Source organism: Ovis aries, chromosome 3, assembly GCF_016772045.2.
Source record: "Ovis aries strain OAR_USU_Benz2616 breed Rambouillet chromosome 3, ARS-UI_Ramb_v3.0, whole genome shotgun sequence".
In the NCBI taxonomy this organism is placed as follows: Eukaryota; Metazoa; Chordata; class Mammalia; order Artiodactyla; family Bovidae; genus Ovis; species Ovis aries.
The window spans coordinates 50836788-50856622 of NC_056056.1; the positions used below are offsets into that span (position 1 = coordinate 50836788).

The 19835-nt window shown below is 39.9% G+C and overlaps 1 protein-coding gene and 1 non-coding gene across 5 annotated transcripts in view; both read left to right on the top strand.

Moving 5' to 3' along the window:
* The window catches only part of CTNNA2 (catenin alpha 2), a 1404594-nt gene that overhangs the window by 222376 nt on the left and 1162383 nt on the right, over nucleotides 1-19835 (top strand). The gene's annotated exons all lie outside the window — the stretch shown is intronic.
* On the top strand, nucleotides 2961-3032 carry TRNAW-CCA (transfer RNA tryptophan (anticodon CCA)). The gene has a single exon. It is a non-coding gene; the product is annotated as a tRNA-Trp (tRNA).

Here is a 19835-nt window from a genome sequence, read left to right on the forward strand (position 1 = left end):
CAGATTTATTAGATACTTTTTACTAAGGCTATATTGGATAATTCTACTTGTTAACAAAATATATTGACATTAGCTTTCTTAATTTTAATTATCTTGGTAGCATCTATAGTTGTATATTTAAACAGTAACAAGCTGAGATAGAATATTATTAGTGAATTGTTTCTAGCTGTATATCTTTTGGTTTAGCCACAATAATGAGCACATATTCTGTGATGTAAAATGTGAGAATACAATAAATATCATGAATATAAGTATCCAAAATGGAATCGATTTCTTCACAATTTACTTTTAGCTGAAGAAAATGGGAGAAATAGTTACCTGGTACTTGAATAGAAGCCACTATCATAAAGAAGAGACCAGACCCGCAGGGGTATAATTGGTATTGATTCAAACTGTAAAAAACCAATAGTGTCTAATTTTATGGCTGTGGAAAATGCATTATTTTTTCTTGGAATATTAAAAAGACAGGTTTATTTTCAAAAGAGTAGAGAAAGTATCGGGATAAAGTTGAAATAAGGCATTTAATTTTCTATTAAGGAAATACATATTATGTTTATGATTTGAAAGAGCTGTTTGGAACTTAGGAATTATATCATTACTTCACATCTTATAAAAAACAAATATGTAGTTTTATCTGCTGAAACATATAGGTAAAATACAACTTTAACTAGGTACAACTTTATTTTCAAATTATTTTTAAGCATTAAATATTTCTTATTTATCTTTATGAAAGACAACTGAGAGTTCATTAGTAAAGAAACTGAGTGGAAGTCAGGAGACATGGATGTATTATCAGTTTCATTGTGCTGTCTTTAGGATCTAGAACAGTGTTTGGCAAATAAAATTATAAAAATTTCTAGGATGAATGCATTAATGAATATTTCTGATTCCACTACCTTTGCTGCTGCTGCTGCTAAGTCGCGTCAGTCGTGTCCGACTCTGTGCGACCCCATAGACGGAAGCCCACCAGGCTCCTCTGTCCCTGGGATTCTCCAGGCAAGAACACTGGAATGGGTTGCCATTTCCTTCTCCAATGCATGAAAGTGAAAAGTGAAAGTGAAGTCGCTCAGTCGGGTCTGACTCTTAGCGACTCCATGGACTGTAGCCTACCAGGCTCCTCCACCCTTGGGATTTCCCAGGCAAGAGTACTGGAGTGGGGTGTCATTGCCTTCTCTGTCCGCTACCTTTACAAGGATGTAAATAATGCAACCATTTTTTTTATGATAAATTTAACTTCTATTTTGAGCCCTTATTCTGTGGGGAGGAAGAAATGCATTCTCAGTCAATTTCTAGGTTGCTCCTATGTTCTACTGGACCTAAGTTCGGGAGTGAGGTTAATATAGTGTAATGTCTGGATACTGGGTTTGTTATGTAACCCCCAGGGGTCATCTGTACATAAGCCCCCACCACACTCTGAGAGAAGCCCATTGACTAGCTGGTCTCTAGCTCTCAGAACACTCAGGTCCCTGCTGAGTTGGCCCTTGGCTTTCATTTCACAGTTACAGCTACATGCTGTAATATGTGTAATTTCACAATTACTGCTACATGGTGTAGTCTCCCTCTCTTCCATCAATATCCAGGAGATGATCGAAAAGATACTTAACTAAATAAATAACAGATAATTAAATAGCTGAGCTCAAAAGCATGTTTGGAAACTTTTCGTGGAATAAGAATAATGAAGAATTCATATAAGACAAGACTGATTGAAGAAGGAATTATAGCTCGTGAGTTCTGTGGGTGCCTCCTGATGAAGCACATGTATACAGTCTAAATTAACAGTCAGGAGTGGGTGAAACTGAGAACAAGGGTGATTGGCCTAGGCCAGGGGTGATGAGATGCTGCTCAGTTCATTCTTGAGATCTCATGCCCCTCCCTGGGGTCTAGTATCAACTGTGATTTCTGAATCTAGTTGAGAACAGCAAGTCGGGGATTTTGACTTGAGGGAGTAAATGGGTCACAGGGTGGCTGGACACAGCCTAGGCGAATAGGATATATCCAGGATCAGGGGAAAAGTTGTGTTGCTTCCCCACCACCACTGAATGTTCTGTCCAGATGCCAGTGTGGGTCTTTGCCCCAAGAACAGATACAGCATGCAGTTCAAAAGAGGATTTAGCTATAAATATGAGCATACAATCAAGACTTAGCAGATGCTTGAGGAAAAGCTACACTATAAAATACAAATAAATAGCAATTATAAACTATAAAACAGAAAACTGAAAGCCACTATTTGGTGGAAAGGATTCATTCTGAGATGCAAGGAATTCTGAAAAGCCTTATAAATACATCAGCTACCTAGACTCACTGATTCTTAAGGATTTTTTGTGTCCCTATGGCTTTGCTGAGAAAAGAGCACAGGTTCTTTCTGCCTTTTGTGGGAGGTTCTATTACCTTCTCATCCTCAGAGGTAGGGTAATCCTCTGTGAGGTTTTCCCAGTACAGTCTGAGTTTTCACCTGTTTTTAGGTAGTTATCTATAGTGTCGCTTTGATAATAAAGTATATGATTATTTATTCAAGGATTATCTGAGGCATGGGGTCGAGGTCCAGGGTCTCTTTCCTCAGGGGCCTGTGACTGCCTAAATATCTTCTGCTTCCTCTTCAGACAATCCACCTTCTTCCGGATTGTAGAATCCTGTGTAGGGGATGGTTAAACTTGTGATGGGCTTCCCTAGTAGCTCAGTCAGTAAAGAATCTGCCTTATGACAGATAACCTAGTTCGTCTTCAGGTAATCTGCCAAATCTGCTATCTGTTTGCTGAGTGAGTCCTCTCCTGAGGCTCTTTTTTCCCCTCTTTTTTTTTTTTTTTTTTCCACTAAAGCTTCCCTAATCTTAAGCAACAAGTCCAAATGGCTTAGGTGTTCCAAATGGGGAAGAGGAAATAGGTAAAATAAAGAGTGGTAATAATGCACACACACATATACATGTTAATATTCTAAATACTGTCCTACAACATCACTGGGCTTCCCTGGTGGCTCAGAGGTTAAAGCATCTGCCTCCAATGCGGGAGACCTGGGTTCGATCCCCAGGTCGGGAAGATCCCCTGGAGAAGGAAATGGCAACCCACTCCAGTATTCTTGCCTGGAGAATCCCATGGACGGAGGAGCCTGGTAGGCTACAGTCCACGGGGTTGCAAAGAGTTGGACACAACTGAGTGACTTCACCTTACCTTACAACATCACTAAGTGCCCTGTGGTCTTTGAGAAAATTATTTAAATACTCTCAGCCCTTTTGTCCTAATGTGTAAGCTCTCAGAACTTTGAGCTTCCTTCTCAAAGCTCTTGATAAAATCATCCAGCTTAGGGTTTGTAGAACTTTGTGCATCAATCAGCCAAACCCTTCACCCTATATAGATCTTCTTTCCAAATATTTGTGCCATGTGATTATCCAACCACCATAATAATACTTTAAAGAATGGACTAGAGGAGATAAGAGTAACATTAATTTCTAGAAATTAAATATAAAGAGTGTGTTTGTGCCAATATCATACTGTCTTGATGACTGTAGCTTTGTAGTATAGTCTGAAGTCAGGAACATTGATTACTCCAGCTTCATTCTTCTTTCTCCAGATTGCTTTGGTTCTTTGGGGTCTTTTGTGTTTCTATACAATATGACCTAGCAATCCCACTACTAAGCATATACCTTGAGGAAACCAAACTTGAAAAAGTCACATGTGCCCCAATGTTCTTTGCAGCACTATTTACAATAGCTCATACATGGAAGCAACCTAGATGTATATCAACAGATGAATGGATAAAGAAGTTGTGGTACATATATGCAATGGAATATGACTCAGCTATAAAAAGGAATCTATTTGAGTCAGCTCTAATGAGGTGGATGAACTTAGAGTCTATTACACAGATTGAAGTAAGAAAGAGAAAGACAAATATCCTATATTAACATATATATGGAATCTAGAAAGGTAGTACTGATGATACTACTTGTGGGGAAGCAAAGGAGATGCAGACATGAAGAACAGACTTTTGGACACAGTGGGGAAGGAGAGGGTGGGATGATTTGAGAGAGTAGCATTGAAACATATACATGACCATATGTAAAATAGATAGCCAATGGGAATTTGCTATATGACACAGCAAAACCAAAGCCGGTGCTTTGTGACAACCTAGAGGGATAGGATGGGGAGAGTGATAGGAGGGAGATTCAGGAGGGAGGGGACATATGTATAACTATGGCCATTTCATGTTGATGTATAGCAGAAACCATCACAATATCATAGGCCAGTGATATTGACAGTGATTTTGGAGTGATTCTACAGTGATTTTGGAGCCCCCCCCCAAATAAAGTCAGCCACTGTTTCCACTGTTTCCCCATCTATTTGCCATGAACATAAACTAATTATCTTCAGTTAAAAATTAAAATAAAAATAAAAGGTTTGTTTGACAGAAAAGAATTCAGAGGCCTGTGAATGCTGTAGAAGGCTGTGGAAAAAGACAAAGTACTGCTAAATAAGCACACTTTTTGGACATATCGAACATGGGCTTCCTGTCCTCAAGAAAGGCAGTTAAGATTTGTAGCAGCTCACTGAAGAATAGATAAAAAATTTTAAAACAACAACAAAAAGCTTGACCCAGTGCTTGGCTCATAGTAAATTCATAGAAAATAGCAGCTTGTTTTTATTTTTATTTTAGTGGTAATTGTTGTGATGGTTCTTGAGTATCTGGGAGGGAAACTGTCTACAGAAAGCAAATTACAGAGAGAAGGCCGAATTATCTTCAGAATCTGCTACGTTATGCCCAGATCTCTGCCCTGGATAACCTGGTTATGAGACAATTCCAGCCGATGAACTGCCCAAGTTTAATGGCCCAAATTCAGGCATTATCACACCTGAAGGGAAAAAGCCTCCATCCCTGTAGTTTTTCCCTCGTAAGAATTAAAGCTTTTTCTCAGTGATAGAATAAGTCACCAAACCCTCATGTTCCCGTGTCCACTTTGCTCAAGCTGCAGACCCTTCACTGTCTGACTGTGCCTGTTGCGAGTCATCGACATTCACCTCCTGGGTTATTTGCATCTTTAAAAGCAGAATTGTAGCTTTGGTTTTCTTGGGGGTGGTTTTCCCAACTTTCTAAACTTCATATTTTTCTTAGAACTTTGAGTCCTCTTGAAAATATACACTTGCTCTCTCCTTCACTATCAGTGTGAAAGCCTCTTTCTTAACGACAACATCGTCCAGACACAATGCCCAGCTCACTAAAATCTCCAGATATCCCCCAGCACTTTCTGATTCTATAGACAGCTGCTTCTGCGACCACTGCCTTCATGGCTCCCTCTGCTGTTCAGGTTTTTGTTTATATTCAGTTGTGTATATGTGTATAAATTAAGCTATTTCTGTGTGGCCTACTTTATAGAAAATTAAAACCCCAGAATGCATATTTACAAAATAGATAATTTGAAGTTGATTATCCACATTATAAAATAGAACTTTCTTTGCATCCTAGTGCTTTTATTGTCATTTACTTTAAAACTGTTTCCCTGGGGTATTTACAATATAGTTTAACTTTCTTTAAGTGATTGGTTTTACATCTAGAAAATATTTTGAATGAACAGAATGAATTTTTTTTTTCAGATGAGTACTCAGGTGGTAACAGCCTGAGAGAGAGAATTCAAGGTGTATATTAATAATAAAGCCCCCAACTGGGTGAGCTGGGGTCCCACATTGCTCCTCACTCCACCCCTTTTCCCCACTACGTCCCTAAGCCATTTCCCTGGAAGACTTGTGATAACTCACCTGTCTGCACTGGCGGTCATTAAAGTTGTCCTGCTTCATTCATCTTCTTTATCTGTTCATCTGTTGAGGGACATTTAAATTGTTTCCATGTCTTGGCTATTGTGAACAGCGCTGCTGTGAACGTAAAGGTGCACACAGATGAACCTCTTTGTGAAACAGAGACAGAGTCATGGACATAGCGAACAGACTGATGGTTTCCAAGGGGGATCATGTTGTGGGAGGGATGGAGCGGGAGCTTGGGGTTAACAGATGTAAGCTTTTATATACAGAATGGATAAACAACAAGGTCCTGTATAGCACAGAAAACTGTATGCAATAGCCTATGATAACCCATAATGGAAAAGAATATTAAAAATGAATGTAAAAACAAGTAAATAAATGAAATGGGTTTATCAAATATGCAAAAAACAAAAGTGGATTCCTTGGATTTTCAATCTGTAAGATGATATCTGCAAATAGAGTTTAAATCTTTCCTTTCCAATCTGAAAAAAAATACAATGAAATTCATGTTTGAAGACAAAATAAAGGATATCCTGCTCTGAGGCCTCTGTCCATCTTTTTCTTCTTGTTCTTTATGTGCAGCTGTGAACCTCACCCCACCAGAGGCCCTTTCCTGCCCTGGGGTCCTCGGTCAGCCCCACTTGTGCTCTGCCTGCTAGAGGGTTTTGTTTTGGTGTCAGTACTTCCCAGGCCAGTCTAGATATTTGCTTCCTTAATGTCTTCTGATTTTTCTGGTGCTTTTATTCTTTAAACATCCTATAACCTCTTCCTCCTGCTTTACTGTGTTGCATGCTGTGCTCAGTCATATGGGACTCTTTACGACCCCACAGACTGTAGCCCTCCAGGCTCCTCTGTCTGTGGGGATTCTCCAGGCAAGAATACTGGAGTCGGGTGCCATTCCATTCTCCAGGGATCTTCCTGACCCAGGGATGGAACCTGTATCTCCTGCTTTGACAGGCGGATTCTTTACCATTAGTGCTACATGAGAAGCCCAATGTGCCACAAATCCCCTTTGACGGGTATGGAGGGGAGGAGGCATTGGAATGTTTAACCTCTTCTCATTCAAGTGACACAGTGAGAAGAGTGGTTCCCTCTGTCCTTACCCTTTTCCCTTTCAGAACACAAGGATCATCTCCAAGAGGCCCTCCTGGAACACTTTGCAGTTTTTGCATCTGGATTAGGCTCTACTTGTGCTAATGGTTAGAAGTTGAAGGGTCCTCCAGGTTTCATTTGAGGAGAAGTGTTTCTTTAATTTATTTAGATTTAAAAAAAAATCAAAGTATAATTGGGGCTTCCCTGGTGGCTAACATCTGCTGGATCATGGAAAAGCAAGAGAGTTCCAGAAAAACATCTATTTCTGCTTTATTGACTATGCCAAAGCCTTTGACTGTGTGGATCACAATAAACTGTGGAAAATTCTGAAAGAGATGGGAATACCAGACCACCTGACCTGCCCCTTGAGAAATCTGTATGCAGGCCAGGAAGCAACAGTTAGAACTGGATATGGAACAACAGACTGGTTCCAAATAGGAAAAGGAGTATGTCAAGGCTGTATATTGTCACCCTGATTATTTAACTTCTATGCAGAGTACATCATGAGAAATGCTGAACTGGGAGAAACACAAGCTGGAATCAAGATTGCTGGGAGATGTATCAATAACCTCATATGCAGATGACACCACCCTTATGGCAGAAAGTGAAGAAGAACTATAAAGCCTCTTGATGAAAGTGAAAGAGGAGAGTGAAAAAGTTGGCTTAAAGCTCAACATTCAAAAAACGAAGATCATGGCATCTGGTTCCACCACTTCATGGCAAATAGATGGGGAAACAGTGCAAACAGTGTCAGACTTTATTTTTTTTGGGCTCCAAAATCACTGCAGATGGTGACTGCAGCCATGAAATTAAAAGACACTTACTCCTTGGAAGGAAAGTTATGACCAATCTAGATAGCATATTCAAAAGCAGAGACATTACTTTGCCAACTAAAGTCCTTCCAATCAAGGCTATTGTTTTTCCTGTGGTCATGTATGGATGTGAGAGTTGGACTGTGAAGAAGGCTGAGCGCCGAAGAATTGATGCGTTTGAACTGTGGTGTTGGAGAAGACTCTTGAGAGTCCCTTGGACTACAAGGAGATCCAACCAGTCCATTCTGAAGGAGATCAACCCTGGGATTTCTTTGGAAGAAATGATGCTAAAGCTGAAACTCCAGTACTTTGGCCACCTCATGGGAAGGGTTGACTCATTGGAAAAGACTCTGATGCTGGGAGGGATTGGGGACAGGAGGAGAAGGGGATGACAGAGGATGAGATGGCTGGATGGCATCACTGACTCGATGGACATGAGTCTAAGTGAACTCCAGGAGTTGGTGATGGACAGGGAGGCCTGGCGTCCTGCGGTTCACAGGGTTTAAAGAGTCGGACACGACTGAGTGACTGAACTGAACTGAACTGGTGGCTAAAATGGTAAAGAATCTGCCTGTAATGCAACAGACCCTGGTTTGATTCCTGGGTCAGGAAGATCCACTGGAGAAGAGATAGGCTACCCAGTCCAGTATTCATGGGCTTCCCTGGTGGCTCAGATGGTAAAGAATCTGCCTGCATTTCAGGACACCTGGGTTCAATCCCTGGGTTGGGAAGGTCCCCTGAAGGAGGATGGCAACCCACTCCAGTATTCTTGCCATGGACAGAGGAGCCTGGTAGGCTGCAGTCCACGGGGTTGCAAAGAATCAGACATGACTGAGTGACTAAGCACACAGCACATAGTTGATTTACAATGTTGTGTTAGTTTTAGGTGTACAGCCAAGTGATTCAGTTATACATACATATATATCTTTTTTTTTCAGATTCTTTTACCTTATAAGTTATCACAGAATATTGAGTAGAGCTCCCTGTGCCATATAGTAGATCCTTGTTGTCCATCTGTTTTATATACAGTAGTGTATATGCTTCCCAGGTGGCGCTAGTGGTAAAGAATTTTCCTGCCAATGCAGGAGACATAGGAGACAGGAGCCCGGCAGTCTGCAGTTCATAGGGTTGCAAAGAGACCCAGCCGAAGCAACTGAGCCCACAAGCAGCACGTGTTAATACCAAATTCCTAATTTATCCCTGTTGCCCCAACCTTGAGCAACCAAAAATGTTTTATAACAAATTGGGAAAGGATTATTCTTATTTTTGACTCATTCTCACTGACACTTGGCAGCAACTTTTACCATGAAAGTTCTTGGTTTTGGTGGTGTTTTAAACTAGGCAGCAAATGAAGAAAACAAAGTCTCAGGTATTTAGAGATTCATCTTCCCTTAGGATCTCTTTCTTTTCATAAATATTTACATTTTGGATCCAGCTAATTCCTTTATACTGAAGGCATAGGGTATTTGAATGTTATTTTTAGTTTGAGGCCAATCAACAAAGGACACTTTGTATTGTACATGCTCCTGCTCTGCCAGTGGACTCACAGAAGGGGAGGGGACAGTCTTACTGATGTACTTGCATTTTTTATCTGATTTCCCCCATGGAAAAGGGTTCACAGAAGTTAACCAAAAAAAGAATTTTTTTAAAGACAGAAAAAATGGATTGTGTGCATATAGTGATGACTTGTCATTCAGTGTATCATCCTGGGAGCTACTGGGAGGTTAGGACCTTGTCTCTGGAGCCTTAAAAAAAATTATCTAGTTTTCATTGGAGGAGACTGCTGAAGTCTTACAGAACCAGGAACACCATTAGGCATCACGGATGCCAGTGATGGGGCTTCCCTGATAGCTCAGTTGGTAAATAATCTGCATGCAATACAGGAGACCCTGGTTCTCTTCCTTGGTCAGGAAGATCCCCTGGAGAAGGGATAGGCTACCCAGTCCAGTATTCATGGGCTTCCCTGGTGGCTCAGATGGTAAAGAACCTGCCTGCATTGCAGGACACCTGGGTTCGATCCCTAAATTGGGAAGATCTCCTGGAGGAGGATATGGCAACCCACTCCAGTATTCTTGCCATGGACAGAGGAGCCTGGTAGGCTACAGTTTATGGGATTGCAAAGAGTCGGATACGACTGAGCGACTTTCACTTTCACATGCCAGCAATGGGGCTTCCCAGGTGGCACTAGTGGTGAAGAACCTGCCTGCCAATGCAGGAGACCTATCAGATGTCAGTTTGATCCCTGAGTTAGGAATATCACGTGGAGAAGGCATTAACAACCCACTCCAGTATTCTTGCCTGGAGAATCCTATGGACAGAGAGGAGCCTGGCAGGCTATAGTCCACAGGGTCACACAGCATTGGACACTACTCAGTGACTTAGCAAGTACACATGCATGCCACAGATACAGAATTTCATCAAATATGTGTTATTGATTCAGAGGAGTTTTGGGAAAACTTAGTATTAGGACATTCTTGATGTGTTTCGTCTAAAGGTATTTCCATTAATGTGAAAAGTCAATGTAAATATGAAGTATTATTGCTGCTATCTCCAGGGGATCCTTGTAAAATCCTGGAAAGAGGGAAAGTGACTTTTGATCAGGTGAAGCTTTGCTCATGTAATTACATTCATCACCTATTCTGAATGGCTGCTGCAGTGCAGAACTGGGAGCTTCAGCTCCGCAGAATTTTAGGACAGCAATAGGAGATGGGAAGTTAACTAGAAAATTTTAAGAGTACATTTTTTGTATCATCACTTCTAACACTTTTCTCTCAGTTTTTTGTATGGTATTGTTTTTTTCCTGCCCCCTGCTCCAAAATGCAGTCCTTGAAGGCATTTCTTTCTGAAGATATCCTACTTTTTGTAAAGCCTTCCATTTTGTTAAATAAAGGGACCTCCAACTAGACTGCATTAGCATAGCTATTAAATGTACAGATTTTGGCATCACACTGACATGCGTTCGAATCCAAGCTCTGCCGCTTCCAAGCCATGCATCTCTGTACCTATTAATGTCATCCCTCTAAGTCTCTGTTTCCTTTACTGTGATAGGAGGGTGATAGTGGTAACAGTAGAGATGTCAGTGGGTTTTAAGAGAGTTAAATGAGATAAGCAAAAAGAGTTATCCATAAATATCCACTGAGGTTGTTAGTACAGTATGATTGACCAAGATGAAACCTTGAACTAACCCTTTCACACAGAGTCAGCTTTTTACACATTTATCAAAATCGTTTGCCTCCATTTTCCTATTACTTCAGACAAAAGTAACTCTTAGGACATAATTATACAGACCTGAGCTTTCATTTTCTTTTCTTTTTAAATTTTTAAAATTATTATTATTTTTTGGCTATACTGTGCAGCTTGAGGGATCTCAATTCTCCAACCAGGAGAACCTGGGCCATTGCAGTAGAAGTGCTGTCTTAGCAGGGAGTTCCCTGAACCTTCATTTTCTACTAAAATTCATTAATATGCATATGGTTTGCATGCAAATGAATAGGTCCAATTTATACAGGTAACATAGAATGTAATATGGAACATTAACTTGACCCTGTAATCACTGGATACATGTCTGTTATTTGGACCACTTGTCCTAGAGATGGTAAATGGTATTGACTGTGAAAATAAGAGAAAATTCTCAAAATCTCCCTTAGTGAGGTTCAAAAGATATTTTTGAAGTAAAACAGAAGCTCTCTGTTAGTACAGAATTATACTTGAAATTTGATTTGTTTCTGGGAAGTGGCATTGCTCCTGTTTTATACTAATAAGACTAATAAGTACAGATGAACAAAAAAACTTGAGGACTGAATTTCTCTGGATTAACATCTACTTTCTATTTGTCAAGTGAAATCAGTTTTCTTTACATTTTTTAGGCTAAATATAAGCGAAGAATTTGCATAAAAAATCTGAACCTGCAGTGATTTGAATTGAAGTAATCTGGTTCCCTTCTTTTGGCAAAGACTGAAAGTTAAAGCCTGAATAAAAGGTGCTGCCACTTTCACAGTTTATAAAATGCTCACAAAATCTCATAACATAAATAAAACATTTAAAAATGTTCCAATGTAAATGAGTTATGAAATTATACTTGAGCTTTTGTAAAGTTATACCAGAGATGAGTTAAATAATTTAAAACAGAGCTCATAAAGTTTGTGCTTCTGTGTTTTTTGTTTGGTCTTGGTGTAGGGGAAAAAAAAAATATATATATATATATATATATATGTGTACATTTTGTATTGTTTTTTTTTTTTTTTGGCTGCATCACGTGGCATGCAGGATCTTAGTTCCCTGACCAGAGTTTGCCTAAACTCGTGTCCATTAAGTCAGTGATGCCATCAATAATTTCAGCTTCTGTCACAGCCCCTTTTCCCCCTGTCCTGACTATATAGACATTTGTCAGTGAAGTGATGTCTCTGCTTTTTAATACACTGTCTAGGTTTGTCATTTTTTGGCCTCCTTTTAGTTCATGGAGTTCTCATGGCTATTATACTGGAGTGGTTCACCATTTCCTCCTCCAATGGATCACATTTTGTCAGAATTCTCCACTAACCTGTCCGTCTTGGGTGGCCTTAAACAGCATGGTTCATAACTTCATTGAGTTATGCAAGCCCCTTCACCATGACAAGGCAGTGATCCATGAAGGGATCCCATGCTAGTAAGGTTATACTCAAAATCCTCCAGGCTAGGCTTTATCATTATATGAACCGAGAACTTCCAGATTTTCAAGTTTGGTTTTGAAAAAGCAGAGAAACCAGAGATCAAATTGCCAACATTCGCTGGACCAGTGAAAAGCAAGGCAATTCCAGAAGAAAACACGTACCTCTGTTTCATTGACTACACTGTGCCTTTGTGCGGATAATAACAAACTGGAAAATTCTTAAAGAGATACCAGACTGTCTTACTTGTCTCCTGAGAAACCTATATGTGGGTCAAGAAGCAACAGTTAGAACCCTGTATGGAACAACTGACTGATTCAGGATTGAGAATGGAGAAATATCAACAACCTCAGATGTGTGGGTGATACTACTCTAATGGCAGAAAGCAAAGAGGAACTAAACAGCCTTTTGATGAGGGTGAAGGAAGAGAGTGAAAAAAAACAGCTTAAAACTCAGTATTAAATTTAAAAACTAAGATGATTTCTAGTCCCATCACTTGATGGCAAATAAAAGGGGGAAATGTGGAAGCAGTGGCAGATTTGCTCTTCTTGGGCTCTTAAATCACTGTGGATGGTGACTGCAGCCATATAATTAGAAGGTGATTGCTTCTTGGCAGGAAAGCATAACAACCTAGACCAAAAAAAAAAAAAAAAAAGAGCAAAGACATCACTTTGCTAAAGAATTGACGCTTTAGAACTGTGGTGCTAGAGAAGACTCTTGAGAGTCCGTTGGAAAGCAAGGAGATCATTGTAAAGTAAAATAAAGTACAAAATAAATAAATAAATAAAGGAAATCAACCCTGAATATTCTATGACAGGACTGAACTTGAAGCTAAAGCTCAATACTTTGTCTACCTGATGCAAAGAACTCAGTTATTGGAAAAGACCCTGATGCTAGGAAAGATTGAAGGCAGAAGGAGAAGGGAACAACAGAGCATAAGATGGTTGGACGGCATCACTGATTCAATGGACATGAACTTGGGCAAACTCTGGAAAATAGTAAGGGACAGAGATGTCTGGTGTTCTGCAGTCAATGGGGCCACAAAGAGTTGGACAAGACTTGACAACTGAACAATAAGAACAAGGTTTGTCATAGCTTGTGTTCCAAGGATCAAGTTTTGTTTTTGTTTTTGTTTTTTTTTTTTAATCTGTGGCTGCAGTCACTGTCTGCAGTGATTTTGGAGTTCAAGAAAATAAGATCTGTCTCTGCTTCTACTTTTTCCCCTTCTATTTGCCATTAAGTCATGGGACTGGTTTTTATAATCTTAGTTTTTTGAATGTTGAGTTTTAACCCAGCTAGTTCACTCTCCTTTTTCACCCTCATCTAGAGGCTCTTTAGTTTCTTTTCACTTTCTACCATTTAGGGTAGTATCAACTGCATATCTGAGGTTGTTGCTATTTCTCCTGGCAATCTTGATTCCAGCTTGTGATTCATCCAGCCTGGCATTTCTCATGATGTACTCTGTATATAAGTTGAACAGGGTGACAATATATAGCCTTGTTGTTCTCCTTATCGTACATGTGTATACAATAGTTAAATAAAAAATAACATGAATCAACACTGACAATAGGGGTCTACTAGATTGTTTTTAAGCAAATTTCAGAGATAACCCGTATAAAGTACTTACCAAGTAATCTGACATACAGCACAGAGTCATTTATTAACATTACTGGCTATTATTTTTATATGTAAGATGTGATAGTTATTTGCATAAAGGTTAACAGCACTTTACTGAATTATTTGAAACCAGAAATGAAAATAGCAATAGAATGTGTAACAAATACAATAATCATTTTGGTTAAATTGCATGAGGGAATTTGGTCCGTGGTGCATTGACCACTAGGTGCTGCTTTGTTTGCCATGAAATGGAGATAACATGTTTCCTTTCCTTTATGTCAATAGATGAGACTGAAGATTTGTCCAAGTTTTCTTTAAATGCATTGCTTTCTTTTTACCTCCTCCTGAGCTGATGATTATACAGTGGATGTACAAATAGATTCAAGGGATTAGATCTGTTAGACAGAGTGTCTGAAGACCTATGGACAGAGGTTCCTGACATTGTATAGGAGACAGGGATCAAGACCATCCCCAAGGAAAGGAAATGCAAAAAGGCAAAATCATTATCTGAGGAGGCCTTACAAATAGCTGTGAATAGAAGAGAAGTGAAAGGCAAGGGTGAAAAGGAAAGATAATCCATTTGAATGCAGAGTTCCAAAGAATAGCAAGGAGAGATAAGAAAGCCTTGCTCAGCGATCAGTGCAAAGAAATGGAGGAAAACAATAGAATGCGAAAGACTAGAGAACTCTTCCAGAAAATTAGAGATACCAAGGGAACATTTCATGTAAAAATGGGTACAATAAAAGACAGAAATGGTATGGACCTAACAGAAGCAGAGGATATTAAGAAGAGGTGTCCAGAATACACAGAAGAACTATACAAAAAGATCTTCATGACCCGGATAATCATGATGGTGTGATCACTCACCTAGAGCCAGACATCCTGGAATGTGGAGTCAAGTGGGCCTTAGGAAACATTACTACTAATAAAGCTAGTGGAGGTGATGGAATTCCAGTTGAGCTATTCCAAATCCTAAAAGATGATGCTGTGAAAGTACTGCACTCAATATGCCAGCAAATTTGGAAGACTCAGCAGTGGCAACGGGACTGGAAAAGGTCAGTTTTCATTCCTATCCCAAAGAAAGGCAATGCCAAAGAATGCTTAAACTACTGCACAGTTGCACTCATCTCACACACTACCAAAGTAATACTCAAAATTCTCCAAGCCAGGCTTCAACAGTAGGTGAACATTGAACTTTCAGATGTTCAAACTGGATTTAGAAAAGGCAGAGGAACCAGAGATCAATTTGCCAACATCCATTGGATCATCGAAAGAGCAAGAGAGTTCCAGAAAAACATCTATTTCCGCTTTATTGACTGTGCCAAAGCTTTTGACTGTGTGGATCACAATAAACGGTGGAAAATTCTGAAAGAGATAGGGATACCAGACCACATGACCTGCCTCTTGAGAAATCTGTCTGCAGGTCAGGAAGCAAAAGTTAGAAATGGACATGGAACAACAGACTGGTTCCAAATAGGGAAAGGAGTATGTCAAAGCTATATATTGTTACCCTACTTATTTAACTTATATGCAGAGTACATCATGAGAAACACTGGGCTGGATGAATTATAAGCTGGGATCAAGATTGCTGGGAGAAATATCAATAACCTCAGATATGCAGATAACACCACCCTTATTGCAGAAAGTGAAGAAGAACTAAAGAGCCTCGTGATGAAAGTGAAAGAAGAGAGTGAAAAAGTTGGCTTAAAGCTCAGCATTCATAAAACTAAGATCATGGCATCTGGTCCCATCACTTCATGGCAAATAGATGGGGAAACAGTGGAAACAGTGAGAGACTTTTATTTTTCTGTGCTCCAAAATCACTGCCAATGATGACTGCAGCCATGAAATTAAAAGATGCTTGCTCCTTGGAAGAAAAGTTATGACCAACCAAGATACCATATTAAAAAGCAGAGACATTACTTTGTCAACAAAGGTCTGTCTAGTCAGAGCTATGGTTTTTCCAGTCATGTGAGAGTCAGACTATAAAGAAAGCTGAGTGCCAAAGAATTGATGCTTTTGAACTGTGGTGTTGGAGAAGACTCTAGAGAGTCCCTTGAACTGCAGGGATATCCAACCAATCTATCCTAAAAGAAATCCGTCCTGAATATTTATTGGAAGGCCTGATGCTGAAAGTGAAACTCCAATATTTTGGCCACCTGATACGAAGAACTAACTCACTGCAAAAGACCCTGATGTTGGGAAAAATTGAAGGCAGGAGGAGAAGGGGATGACAGAGGATGAGATGGTTGGATGGCATCATTGACTCACTGCACAAGAGTTTGAGGAAACCCTGGGAGTTGGTGATGGACAGGGAGGTCTGGCTTGCTGCAGTCCATGGGGTTGCAAAGAGTCAAACACGACTGAGCAATTGAACTGAACTGACTAAATTGAGCTGACTGCTTTCCTTGTTCTTCTGGGCCCCGTGAACATATCTTTCCAGCCCAGTTCCTCATGAGCTGGTGTGTGCTAAGTTGCTTCAGTCATGTCCTACCTGTGCGACTCCATGGAGTGTAGCCCGCCAGGCTCCTTTGTCCACAGACTTCTCCAGGCAAGAATACTGAAGTAGGTTGCCATGTCTTCCTCCAGGGGACCATTCCCATCGAGGGATTGAACCCATGTTTCCTGTGTCTCCTGCAGTGCAGGCAGATTCATTACCATTAGCACCACCTGGGAAGGATGCTGCAATTTACGCAGATGGTGGAGAGAGTACATTACTTCATGAGATAATTACTTTCTCCCTTTGCTCCAAGTTTTCAACCTAATGGTGTTTGTATTTTGCTTCTACTTTGATCAATAAAATAACATTAATAGACATACTGATCTTAAACATTCTTATACTCTATAATTAAATACATTATTTCCACTATTTTTTTTCAGATGCTACTTAATTACTTATGCTGCTATTTTATTGGGAATTTTTGAAATTATATTCATTAGTCAACTTACTATAACTTTAGATTCCTGGAGTCATTCATTCATTTATTAATTTATGTGTCATTAAACAAATGTGAATTGAGTATCTAGTCTTAATGGAATTTGTAGTCTGTTGACAGATTCATGGAAGTGTTCTTGAAGAAATGACATCTAAATTGACCTCTATGTTCTTGGCTGCTGTACCACAGAGAGTTGATTCTCTCAATTGATTCAAATAAGAGATACAGTTTTATCTCATAGAAGTTCTCTCATACAGTTCTCTCATATACAGCAATGCGGACTAAGGATTATAGGCTTAGTGAGGTATTTATACCAGTTTTGACATGTGGCTTCCAAGTTTCATTCCAAACTATTAACCTTTCCTAGCCATCAAGAGGGTGGACAGAGAATCCAGGACAAGTGTCCTTGTGGAGATGCATTGAAAATTGCACATAAGTGTTCTGCTCCCATCCCCTGGCCACATTTAGTTGCAGAGGAGATTGGGACATATATTCTGCATTGGATAACCAGACATCCAGCTAAAATGTGGGTGCTAGAAAGCAAAGGAAGAATGGATAAAGGGTGGACATTAGCATCCTCTTCCAAAAGCTCTAAAGGAGTAAGTAGTAATCAATCAGATGAAAGATGCAGAGACAGCAAATTAGTGTTCTAGTTGACTTGCAGTCCATTAAAGGATATGGGAACCAAATGAGATTTTATAATGAGATATTGAAAATTCAGTGAGAGGCATGCACAGAGCATTGACCACTGAAGTCCTACATTGAGAGGCGTGCAAGCCAAACCCAGAAGGCAGAATGGGAGGGGCTTCCTATCTAGGTGGAAATCTGAAGAGTGAAGTTAACTACCAAATAATGGGGACCAGGTGTTCAGGGCAGAGGAAGCATGAATTTCCAAGGCCCTGACATGAGAATGAGAATAGTGAGGTTAAGACACTGAAAGAATTTTGGTTTCCCAGATAGCACTTTGAGGGCAAGGTATGGCAAGAGATGAGACTCTGAGTAGTAAGCTGGAGGCTTACTTTATGCTTTATGGATCATGCTCTGTGCCATGCTAAGAGCATTGAACTTTATTCTAGAGGCAAGAGTAAGCTATTTAAGAGTTTGGGTAAGGAGGTAGGTCAATGCTATTTGTCATTCTAAACCCAGCTTGAAGTATAGCTGCCATGCTAATTCCAGGAGCCAAAGGAAGAAGGTGCGAAACATGAAAATTTTCTTCCAAGTCTTTGAGAATAAACCTAATATAAATGTTTCCAACATAATTTAGTGTAGCTTTCATACAGACTGTCTAGCTATGAGATACTTTATGTGGTTACTGATAATTTAGTTTCTACTATACTTCTTACTGGAGAAAGAAATGGCAACCCGCTCCAGTGTTCTTGCCTGGAGAATCCCAGGGATGGGGGAGCCTGGTGGGCTGCCATCTATGGGGTCGCACAGAGTCGGACACGACTGAAGCGACTTAGCAGCAGCAGCAGCATACTCCTTACTCATTGATTGAACTGGGTAGCGGTTATGTTCTGAGAAACAAACAAAATCAGTCTGTCATTAACACAAAATAGAATTCATCTATGGTATAAACAGATTGATCATAGAATGGGAAAGAGAAGTAAGAACCAGAAAAAGAGAATCATAGTCATTAAAAATAAAGCAATCAACCATCCGAACAGTGGATGACAGGAATGTGATATGGTGCTTTATGATATGTACTGTCCAAACATTGGCTTGTTAACTTTGTCACTGAAGCAGCCCTGGGCATCTGGTGATTGAGCCTCATGTGTGCATATCAAGTGGCAAGTTTTTAAGAAATCTCAATTTTATTTTTATGATGGGTATAATATTTTTCCCCAATATATTTGTGCTTCTTTTAGTAAAAATGAAGCTCTTTGTCTCTTTCTTTACTGTTTCTATTAAATATTGTTCCAGAAGCATGTCCTGTACTGTTCCTTTCTCACATTCCCTGGAACCATACATTGCGTTCCTGATGATATGGAAATCCAGATTTGAAAAGTACTGATCTGGTCAATGTCTGGAATGAAAAAGGACCGAGAGATCATCAAAATTCATGAATGAGCAGGGGGAAACACCTAAAATGCCACTCTGTTGGTTTAAAGTGAGAAACAGAATGGTTACATTTGGCAGAAATGTTCTGTACAGCATAATAAGCTTATGTTGCTCTTTGGTTAAGCCAAATCATTGCCAGACGTCCTTTACTGATTTACCCACAGAAATGACTGTAACCCAGGCTAGAAATAGTCCTGTCAGCATGATCAGCATATTCTCTGCTTGCAGATGGGCTTATGTGGAACTCAGGAGGTTGCTTGGTGAGCATGGAATTAAGAGATTTAGGGGAATAAAATTAAGTACATCCTGCTGGGATCGTATGATGCTCCTGGCTCACTTTAGATCCAAGTGTGGAATTTTAATTTAACCTTCAAAGTGTGATCTTGTATCCCTCATTTTCAAGTCCTTAGGGGGCATGGTAACCCTCCAGTGTTTACTAGTATATGAGAGAGAAATTGCGTTAAGAACAAAAATAGTTTAGATATTACCATGTTAAACTGAAGCAAAAAGACATTAACATGTTATTTGGGCCCATTTTTGCACTTCCAGATGCTTTTTTTTTTTTTCCCCTGCTTTCGCTTTTATTTGCACTGGCCAGAGGGGACAGACTGTAGCTCTCAGGGCTGAACCTACTTTGTTTTGTTTGCTTTGTGGTAACATTTTTAACTGACATATCACATGAAGGGCTTCCCTGGTGGCTTAGTGGTAAGGAATCCGTTTGCCAATTCAGGAGACATGGGTTTGATCGCTGTGTTGGGAGGATCCCCTGGAGAAGTAAATGGCAACTCATTCTGGTATTTTTGCCTGGGAAATCTGATGGACAGAGGAGCCTGGTGAGCTACAGTCCTTAGAATCACTAAAGATTTGGACACGACTTTGAGACCAAACAGCAGTCACATGAAAAAAATCACATATAAATCTGGATTCTTG